The 10,682-nt window shown below is 48.2% G+C and overlaps 1 long non-coding RNA gene across 1 annotated transcript; it reads left to right on the top strand.

The window, feature by feature from the left end:
- Positions 1-748: 748 nt before the first annotated feature.
- LOC144367174 (uncharacterized) lies at positions 749-4,081 on the top strand. Its single transcript, XR_013426474.1, has 2 exons — positions 749-1,812; positions 2,580-4,081. It is a non-coding gene; the product is annotated as an uncharacterized LOC144367174 (long non-coding RNA).
- Positions 4,082-10,682: the final 6,601 nt, after the last annotated feature.

Here is a 10,682-nt window from a genome sequence, read left to right as displayed (position 1 = left end):
CCTTTGAATCTCTTTCCCATTGCTATGTGATCCTCGCCCTGGTCCCTGTTCCCACAGCTTGGTCTCTACTAAAATGCCCCAGACACGTCATGGGTTTTGTTCTTAACAATGCAGAACACCAACAAACACCCACTTGGACATCAATAGAGCCCAGCAGATGATAGAAGTGAATGGCCAATCTTTGTTTACTGAAGAAAATCCATGTACCAACATGTAGTTTGTTGAGGGGCAGGGATGCAGAAAGGGTGAGTGTCCAGGTGAGAAGACAGGACTTCAGGACAGGGGTTTGGAAAAAAACTTAGAAGCACATCTTGGTTTTCGATGTAGATGTACAGCAAGATCAGGTAGAACACACCAGGAGTCCATGATAAAAAGAGAAGGTTAAATTCTTATTAAGATAAGAGTTATTTTCAGTTCTTTGGTTATTTTAAGTTCTGAGGGAGGAATGTGAAGAACAATCCTTGAGGATAAAAGGAATCCTGTCTTGCTGGGCATGGTGACACATGCCTGTAATCTTCACAATTTGGGAGGCTGAGGCAGAAGGATTACAGATGCAAGACCAGCTTCAGCAATTTACTCTGTCTCAAAATAAAAAATAATAAGGGCTGGGGATGAAATTCAATGGTAAAACCCCCCAGGGCTAAATCCTCAGGAAAAGAAAGAAAGAGAGAGAGAGAGAGAGAGAGAGAGAGAGAGAGAGAGAGAGAGAGAGAGAGAGAGAGAGAGAGAGAGAAAGAGAGAGAGAGAGAGAGAAAGAAAGAAAGAAAGAAAGAAAGAAAGAAAGAAAGAAAGAAAGAAAGAAAGAAAGAAAGAAAGAAAGAAAGAAAGAAAGAAAGACTCCTTAGGGGTGGGGGCTTTAAGACTATATGAAGTTTTACTCTGTGTCTTATATTTCTTTACTATTAGGAATTTTAATAGTTTCTAAAATCTAGTGTTATTCCCAGGACTGAAGTCAAGAAAGGAAAGCTGAGACTAAATATGAGAAAGTAATACTGATTCTTTTGTTGTTAATATCAAAAATCATTTATTCTAGAATTGTGTACCAGGCATTTTGTCACAACAATGGTAGAAGATAGGTACTATTACCATTAGAATTTTTCATAGAAGGAAACTGAGGCTCAGAGAGTTTAAGTAACTGCTCAACGTTAACACAGTCAGTAACAGGCTGGAGTCAAATCCCGGTCACCCTCTCTTAAGTCTCAATCTAGATGCTACTGTGCTAAAGTGAGTCTACAGGTATATATGTATCTGTACGTGCAGTGGTGGGAGGACTAAGTTATTCAAGATATTTTCTTTAGCCGGACCTTGTGGCTGCAAGTCTGTAATCCCAGCAGCTGGAGAGACTGAGGCAGGAGGATGATGCGTTCAATGCCGGCCTCAGCAAACTCAAGGCCCTAAGCAATTTGGTGAGACCCTGTCTCTAAATGAAATACAAAATAGGGGTGTGGGGATGTGGCTCATTTGTCTAGTGCCCCTGAGTTCAATCCCCAGTACAGAAAGCAAGAAAGCAAGAAGGAAGAAAAAAGTTTTCTTTTACAAGGTTTAAAATCTATGTCCCCGGAAAATGCGTACTGTCTCCAGACGCAGTGATGCACGCCTGTAATCCTAGCGGTTTGGCAGGCTGAGGCAGGAGGATCACAAGTTCATAGCCAGCCTCAGCAACACAGCCAGGCTCTAAGCAATTTAGCCAGAACTTGTATCCAAATAAAAGGGCTAGAGATGTGGCTCAGTCGTTAAGTGTTCTTCAGTTCAATTACTGATGTCACCGTCAGAGGATACGGGCTGATGTCAGTAGCTCCGGTGCAGCAGGTGGTAAGTGGTTTTGGAGGGTGTCTAATGCTCAAGTGGGACGAAAGCTCAGGTATGTGGCCAGAGGAAGGCGCGAGCACCCAGACACAAGAAGAAAACCAGGACAGCTCAGACTTGGGGAAAGAAAAGCCCCAATCCAGAGGCGCTCCGGAGAAAGACCAGGAAAGGGTTAGAGGTGCAGGAACCCAGAACCTCCAGACTGCTCAAGAATGGCTGGACCGGGCAGTCGTCAAGCTGCTCTAAGGCGGGGACAAACCCAGAGCTTCAGGGACGGGAGTGAGGGGACTGCAGCCGCTGCACCTTGGCCCCTCCCTCTGCTTCCTTTCTGGGGAAAAAAAAAAAAAAAATTCTCTACAGCCACCTGGGTGAGTAACGGCGCTCGAAAGCCATCTAGTGCCCAGCCCCATCTTTTTTTCTTAATAAAAGTTCTCGGTCAAAAGCTGCCTCTTCAAGAAAGGCTTTGATTGGCCCTCTCCGCCCCCTGGGTCAGCCAATCAGAAGCTTGTTGCCAAGGCGGGGCTTCTCCAAAGAGGGCGGAGGCAGCGGGTGTGGTCGCTGTTGCAGAGCTAGGAAAGCAGATTTGCTAGCCTGCTGGGTGGCTCTAAGTCCTAGCCAGCTGCTCTCTGTGGGGATTGAGGGACATGGGTGGGTGACTGAAGGAGGAGCCCTCGGCCCATATCCGGGAGGGAGGGAGCCAGACACCTGCCTGCCCTTCCACCCCCAGCCTGCCCTCGCTCTAATTTCCCCCGCCACTCTCCCTTGCTGGGCAGGTCTGATTCCTGGCAGCCTGTGAACAGATCTCCAGGATCTGAGCTGAAAGCCATCGTCGTTGCTCCCAACCCCAAGACATACGAAGGAAGAAAACTACCTCTGAAAAGGTGCAAATAACACCGGCCTCACACTTTAGGGGCACACCAGACGGAAATGAAGACAATCCTGGTTTGTGGTGTGTGCCCCAATAGTGACCAAGTGACTTGTGGGCAGGTTCAGAGGGGCTAAAGAGAATGAAAAGGATCCCAGGATGCAGGAACTTAAATTGCAAGCCCCCCCCCACCCCCGAACAATTTAAGTTTGCCATCCCATCTGTAAAATCCAGCTAACGATAATGCCCAAACTGCCACAAAGCAAAGATCTGGACCAGAAGATGTTAGAGCCCAAGGACCTGGAGTGGCTCAGCCTGGTGAAGCTGGACGAGAATAGTGAAGACCACAGTTCCAACCAAGCTCAATTACAAATGGGAAAGGGTGGAGGCAAATATACACCCTTGAAAAATAGCCCTTTGGCCTCACACGCAATTCCCAAGTCCCCTGTTTCTCTTCTATTGTGTAGCCTATATAAATGACCCCTGACCTGGTGATGGGAACAAAAATTATATTATTTATTTATTTATTTATTTATTTTAGTACTGGGCATTGAACCCAGGAGCACTCTACCACTTAGCTGCATCCCCAACCACCCTCCACCGCCACACTTTTTAGACAGGGTCTGGCCAAGCTGTCTCAGTCTTCCAAACTGCTGAGATTACAGGCATGCATCGCCACACCTGGCAAGAATAATATTTAATAACAGTTATTATGTCCTTTCTATGAGCCAGCACTCTTCCTGGTGCCTCTCTATATCAATCAATACTGAGCAGGAACAAAGGAACAAATTTTAGCCTTTTTTTCTTTTGGTACTGGGGATTGAATGGGGTGTTTTACCACTGAGCCACATCCCCATCCCCCCCCTTTTTTTTAAAGAAAGAAAGAGAGAGAGAGAGAGAGAGAGAGAGAGAGAGAGAGAGAGAAATGTTTTTAATATTTATTTTTTAGTTTTCGGCGGACACAACATCTTTGTATGTGGTGCTGAGGATCAAACCCAGGCCGCACACATGCCAGGTGAGCACTCTACCACTTGAGCCACATCCCCAGCCCCCCCCCCTTTTGTTTTTATTTCGAGGCAGGATCTCTCTAATGGCTTAGGCCCTGCTAAATTGCTGAAGCCAGCCTTGAACTTGAGATCCTCCTGCCTCAGCCTCCAAGTCACTGAGATTACAGGCATGTACCAACATGCCCAGCCTATCTTCATTTTAAAGATAAGAAAATGGAGGCACTAAGAAGTTACATACTTTGTAGGCTGCTATAGAGCTAATAAAGGGCACAGCTGGAGTCTCACATAAGTAATAGTTTCTATCTGGGGACACCATCTGATTTTAATCTTCAGGATGTAGCCTTTCCTGCACTATTGTCAAAAAAAAAAATTAGAATGGTTGCTTTTTTTTTTTTTGATACTGGGTACTCGACCACTGAGCCACATCCCCAGTCCTATTTTGTATTTTATCCCTACCCTATTTTGTATTTTATTTAGAGACAGAGTCTCACTGTGTTGCTTAGCACCTCACTTTTGCTGAGGCTGGCTTTGAACTCAAGATCCTTCTGCCACAGCCTCCCCAACTGCTGGGATTACAGGCATGAGCCACCATGCCTAGCAGAATGCTTGCCTTTTGAAGCAGTGTATACCTCCAAGAGCAGGACCTTCTGTTCTGTCTTCTCAAGATTCCCAACAGACTGGCTACATGACCTCACCTTATAAAATGCAGACAGGGCTGGCAGTGTAGCTCAGTGATAGAGGTAGTGGTAGAGCACTTGCCTAGCATGCATAAGACCCTAGGTTCCATCCCAACACTGCAATAAATAAATAAATAAATACATAAATACATAAAATGAAACGAAACCAAGTAAAATGGAGATTTTTATGTTAGGTGAATTTTACTACAATAAAAAAGCAAAAATGAAACCAGGTCTCACTCATCTGTCCAGTCATGGTCACCTGAGCCAGTCTGGAACATCCCTAAATGCCAGAAGAGATAAAGTGGTGATCTCACAAACGTCACAGCTTTGTTGTCTGTTTCTAAAAATGGATCCCTCTTTAGGCCGACACTAGCATTGAAGGTGGGGAATAGTGGGCAAGAAAACAGGAAGTTGAGCCTGAGGACCTGGAGCTCTCAGTATCTGATCCCTTCTAGAGGGCAGTCTGCTGTTTCGGCTTCTCTCTCCCAGATCCTCTACCCTCTGAGTTTTCTGCTCGGCCACTCCCACCGCCTGCACCCGTTGCCCATCTCCTGGGGCACACCATCTGCCTGTCCTCCCCCTTCTCTGGGGACTTAGCTCCTTTTATTGAGACCTTTAAATAATTAAATGCCCCAAAGCCTCCTCCACGCTGATCCCCAGCCCCTGGCCTGGGGTGTTATTCAAAGCCCAGGAGCTGGGCTGGAGGACTGCCAATCCCACCGCCTCTATTCAGCTCTTTTCTTTCCCGGCTCAGCTGCTGGGCGGCGGCTAATGGGCCTTTTCTCTTGCTTTGGCCCCTCCGCATGCCAGGCCTTGTTCAGTGAGAGAGAGAGGAGAGAGAGAGAGAAGAGCTGAAGGCACTGAGGAGTGGGGGACTGGCAGGCCGGTCTAGGACGTCCTCTCTCCTAGGCTGGGGAAGGGGGGAGGGCGGAAGACTCCAGAACCACCTCTCAGGGGGAAAGGGATGGGACCGAGGGTGGACAGAGAGGCTCGGCTCGGCTTTGCCAGCTCCTCAGCCCAGCGGGAACGGGGGCCACTGCCTCTACCCCTGGGGAGCTGTGAAGCCTAGCGGGGAGAAGAGGGGTTGTGACATAGGAGGGGGCGGGGTTGTCAATCACCTGAGTGCAGTGGGGCCCGAGCAGCCTCCTCATGCAAATGACCCTGTTGAGTCACTGAAACTTTGGTCCAGACACAAAGAAGCTGTTTCTGTCCCCCGTCGCCTCCCTCCTCCCCTCCCCGCCCTGCAGCAGCCCCCTCCCAGCCCCGCCAACAAAAGGCCGGAGCCCAGCGGCGCGTGAAAGAGTGAATGGGCGAGACCCTCCCCGGTGACGTCCCACCAGACAGATGGCAACAGTTGCCCCACACCAGTTGCAGGCCTCCTTTCATCCTTCTCCCAGTCATAAAGGAGAAAGGCCCGTCCCTCCAGAGCCCAAGCAGCTCTTCAGCGCCGACCCAAAGACGGGGTGGGGGAGGGGCCGCCGGGACCGAGGTGAGAGGGGAACCGACGCTGGATGTTTGGCTGCAAAACAAAAAAGTATGCTGAAAGCGCCGGCTCCGGGGCCAGCTTGCCCATCTGTCCTCCTTTGGGGAAGCGCTGCCCCCACGCTCCTCCTAGGCTTCTGGCCAGCGCTGTGCAGAGAGCCAGGGCCCCTGGGAAGGGAAACCGTAGTTTGGGGCAAGCACACTAAGCATGGGGCTTTGTGTTTTGAAGCTGACATCAGGCAAAAATCCCTTGGCAGGCCATTGTTTTGCCTCTTCAGAAATAGGTTAAATGGAAAATCCAAGGCCCCGGGGACAGGTGGAGAATGGGGGATCTGGAGTTCTGCGATTAAATAATGGTGTGAGTTGGCACGGAAAGGGATTCAAAGTCATCTACAAGGACCCTCAGACGCTAAGAAGCTAGGGACAAGGAGTGGGCCAGGAGTCCTAAGGCTTCATCTCAGCTCGCCATCTGCTTGTTGCCTGATTCTGGACAAGACATCCACACTAAGTCCCATTTCCCTGTATACATGGAGGGTAGAAACATCCACCACTCCTACCTCCCAGCATGGTGGAGAGTAAGCTCATGCCACATCCAATGTTCTGGAAGCTAGAGAAGCTGTGCAAATATAAGGCTTTCTACTCAACATCCCCACACCCATACTTCCCAGGAGCTGGAGTACATGTGGCACTTTGAACGTTTTTCAAAATACTTCACATCAATTATTTCATGAGGTGACTGAGAACAGAAAGGTGTAAGGCAATGCAAAGATCTTTTTTTTAAAGAAAATAGAGGTAGAGCCAGGCATGATGGTTGCATGCCTGTAATTCAGGAAGCTCAGGGAGACCGAGGCAGGAGGATCGCAGCAGGTTCAAAGCCAGCCTCAACAACTTAATGAGACCTTATCTCAAAATAAAAAATAAGAAAGGGCTGGAGGAGATGTGGCTCAGTTGTTAAGCACTCTTGTGTTCAATCCCTGGTAAAAGAAAGAAAGGAAATGTGGGTAGAAGTACAGGCTGAGCTGCAGCTAACAGGGTGGGGGAGGTCTCCTGAGTCTCAGATTTTTTTTTTTTTTAATCTCCATCCTTCCCTGCCTTCTGACACCATTTCAGCCTGACTTGGGAAAATTAGGAGAATTCTGGGTTAAGGTGCAAGAGACCTTTGCAAATTGAGAATAAAAGATGCTAAAGAGCTTGGTGGTAGAACACATGAGATGCTCAGTTTGATCCTCAGCATTGAAAAAAAAAAATCCAGAATAAAAGAGAATTATTTTTTATCCTTTGTAATAGTACAGTAAAAAGATGTAGCAAAGTCATGATTCTGAGGCCATAGGCATGCATTTTTCTGAGCCGAACACCTCAGTTGCTCTTTCTGCAGAAGGGCCAAGCTAATGGTGCCAAGCTAAGGTGGGAGTGGGGGAGCCTGGGGTCTCCAAGTGGCTTCCCAGGGACCATAGGGAACAGTGCTCTGCTCCTGCTGTCCTTCTAGCTGGCGTTCTGCGCTCCTTTTCTGCCCTCTGCCTGACATGTTTGTTTGCATTGGCTGGGGTGCAGGCATTCAGAGCTGGTTTGGGTTTCTTCTCTTCAGCATAAGATAGTAAAGATGTGTTAGCTGCAAAAGCATTTCTCAAAACATCTCTTTCCCAATCCTTGCTCAAGCTAACCTCATCCATCTCTGATTATTTCCACTTACATATAATGTATCATTCAGTGTAATTCCATTAGTTTGCATTTAATCCCGTGTAGTCAGTGCTCTCATATATAATTATCACGTAATCTCCTTTGGACTTACACTCCTCCTCCAAAAACCAATTCCTATTCTTTCTCCCCAGCCCACCCCGCTATCTCTAGGCTTCTCACAAGGACTCATCTTCACACATAAGAGGACTTTTACTCAGGGACACTCATTGCCTGCTGGTCAGACAGAAGGCTGAAAATCTAAAACCAAAAAAATGCCTTTTGAGCCACCATGAGCAGCTGGCCCTGTGCTAGACCCCAGATAAAGCCCCTAGACTCCAAGGCCGTGTTGATCCCCTCACATTGGAACAGCACTATAACCTTAACAAGTGGTTTTACATCCTTTTCCACAGTCCAGGGAATCTCATCCCTAGACACAATCAGTGTTCCATAATTTTTCCCCAGAAAGGTGCCACATAGAGAAATCTATTGGTCAAACAGTAACTATAACAGGGAGATTATTTTCCTTTTGTGAAAACAAGAGAAGCCACTGAGACCTAAGCCTCCACCCTGAGCAGGCTCCGGTAAGAAAGGAAGTGGGTCACAACATGAACACAAGAGTTCCTGTGTTTTGCATCAGGGCTGGGAAATCAGCAGCTAAAATTCCTGACTAGAGTGAAGCAATCCATCTGGCTTGGTCGGTCTGTTTTGGATTGAGCTTTCTCCAACTGGACAGAGGCAAAGGGCAAAGGAAAAGGTGATTCCACCAAAGTGCCTCGACTAGACTGCCTGGTCTCCTCCACCCTTGCTCCAGCTTCTTACCCAGACACACAGACACTGTGGTAGGATGTTGATCAATATCAAAGGGGGATCTCTGGGACCTCCTGTTCAAGTTGAAATACAACATAAGCAAAAAGGAAATCCATGGAAGACATACACACACACACACCCTCCCCACTACAGACATGAATGATGGAGGGCGCAGTGACTTTTCCCTCTAAGAACTCAGCAGGCTTTTTTTAAAAAAAAAAATCACTAAAGACTAGAACAATGGCAACCATTTCACAGAGGAGAACTCGGACATGAAAGATGTGTAATATTGGAATTCCAAACAGATTATCTTCTGGAGCTATCTACAAAGTGAGCTGTGGCTCCATGTAAAAGTTCTTGGAATTCAGAAACCAACAGGGCTAAGGGTGACAGGTGTGTATGTGTGTGCGTGCGTGTATGTGTTCAGCCAGTCCTGGATTCCAGCCTGACTGCCATTTCCTTGCAGTGGCCATGGGTCATTTGCTTAACCTGAGCCTTGGTCTCAGGATAATATTAAGCCCATGGGAGTTTCCCTGAGGATTTAATGAGCTGATATACATTCCTGGTGCTCACTAATGCTATTTATTATTATTCTGTTAGCAGACAAGGAGTGAAGCAGTTATATTCCCTACCATTTGTCTGCAACTTTGTATGAAGCCCTGGGTAAGCACTAGGGATACACTAGGGTATCAAACCCACAGCCCAGGTCCCTGGGAGCCAACCATCAGCAGAGACACAGACATAAAATTATCACACTGATAATTTCAACTCAGACGGAGAGACCAGACCCCCAAAATGCAGCATTGCCTGGGAGGAGTGGCTGCAGAGAACCCTAGGACTGCTGTCTTGGCACCAAGCCAGTGGGGGCGGGCGGCTAAGGGTTAGTGAAGATGGGGAGCTTGTAGCTCTATCAGGCTGATCTAAGGAAACAGGCTTGGCCAAGATCTCCCTATCACTCTGCCTTTGCCTAGGGAGACAAGGCCATCCATTTCATGGCAGGGGGACGGTGGAGATGACCCAACATGACCTGGGCTTCTGTTGCAGGGCTTGGAGTCCAGAATGGCCAGGCCTTTGCCCCACAGTTATTGGGGGTAACTCACACTTTAGACCCTGACCCCTCACTTTTCCCCCTGGACAGGAAAACTGCTGTTGGGAGCTTCTGGGCATCTCGCTTGTGAAATGACCCCTCCCGTCTGACACAACAGCAGCCCCGGCTGGCTGGGAAACCTCTTCCTCCCTGGCCTGTTACTGTTTACACGCTCTGGGAAAGGCAGGTGTCAGGAGGCAGCTGCTGCTTGTGGTCAGTTCTCCCCAGATACAAGAGCAGAGCCTTCCCACAGGGGCTGCTATTGGCTGACAGGCAGCCAGTGCAGACTCCCTCTCCCCACCCTCAGCTGCCCCAGCCAGCAAATAAAGAGGGTACAGGAAACACCTGGAGGGGAGGGCAGCTGGCAAAGGAACCCTATGCCCAAGAGAAGAAAGGGTTTGTGGGGAGCTGGGGGAGGGGCTAGGCCCTTAATTACACTTTTCTTGGCATCCACCAGCTGCTAACAACTAACAGATGAGTTGCTCAAGTGTGCTACTGCTCCCCCAAACACACACACACACACACACACACACACACACACACACACACACACACAGAGAGAGAGAGTAAAGCACCAATCTCAGTGCCAAGAGGAGAAAAGAGAGATCATATAGGAAAGATCCTTCAGGGGGCTTTTGCCTCCTCACCTGCAGCCCCTCAGCCGCAGATTCTGAGCCACTTTGAACCAAGTAAAGTTAAACCCATGGCTGAAGCATGAAAATAGAAACCTCGAGGGATGCATCTGCCCTTATTTTTGTTTTTTTGTACTGGGGATTGAAGCCAGGGGTGCTTTGCCACTGAGCCACATCCTCAGCCCTTTTTATTTTGAGACAGGGTTTCCCTGAGTTGCATAAGGCCTCATTAAGTTGCTGAGGCTGGCCTGGAAATTTTGCTCCTCCTGCCTCAGCTTCCCAAGGATAACAGGCGTGCATCACCATGAGAGCACCTCAGCTCTCATTCTATGAAAGCTCCTTCCATGAATAAGTCTTCATTTATTTTCAGTTTTACTTATCTAGCTCTTCATTCATATCTACCTATTGATTGCACATTATCTCAAGTTCTTGTGGTTTCAGATGGAACAGTCTTAATCTAGAAGATCAAAGGAAGTCGGCTATCAGCATCCACCCAGAACATGCTGGCTCCTGTGCAATGCAGGCGGGCTCCGTTTAGAAGGCTCCCTCACTCCTTCTTTGGAAACTTCCCAAAGGGGCACTTTCCCTTTTAGATCCAGAGTGGGAGTCTGGGGTTGCAGTAAGGAGGGGCTCACCTGT

This window comes from Ictidomys tridecemlineatus, chromosome 10 (genome assembly GCF_052094955.1).
Source record: "Ictidomys tridecemlineatus isolate mIctTri1 chromosome 10, mIctTri1.hap1, whole genome shotgun sequence".
In the NCBI taxonomy this organism is placed as follows: domain Eukaryota; kingdom Metazoa; phylum Chordata; class Mammalia; order Rodentia; family Sciuridae; genus Ictidomys; species Ictidomys tridecemlineatus.
This window is presented reverse-complemented; position numbering and strand designations above follow the sequence as displayed.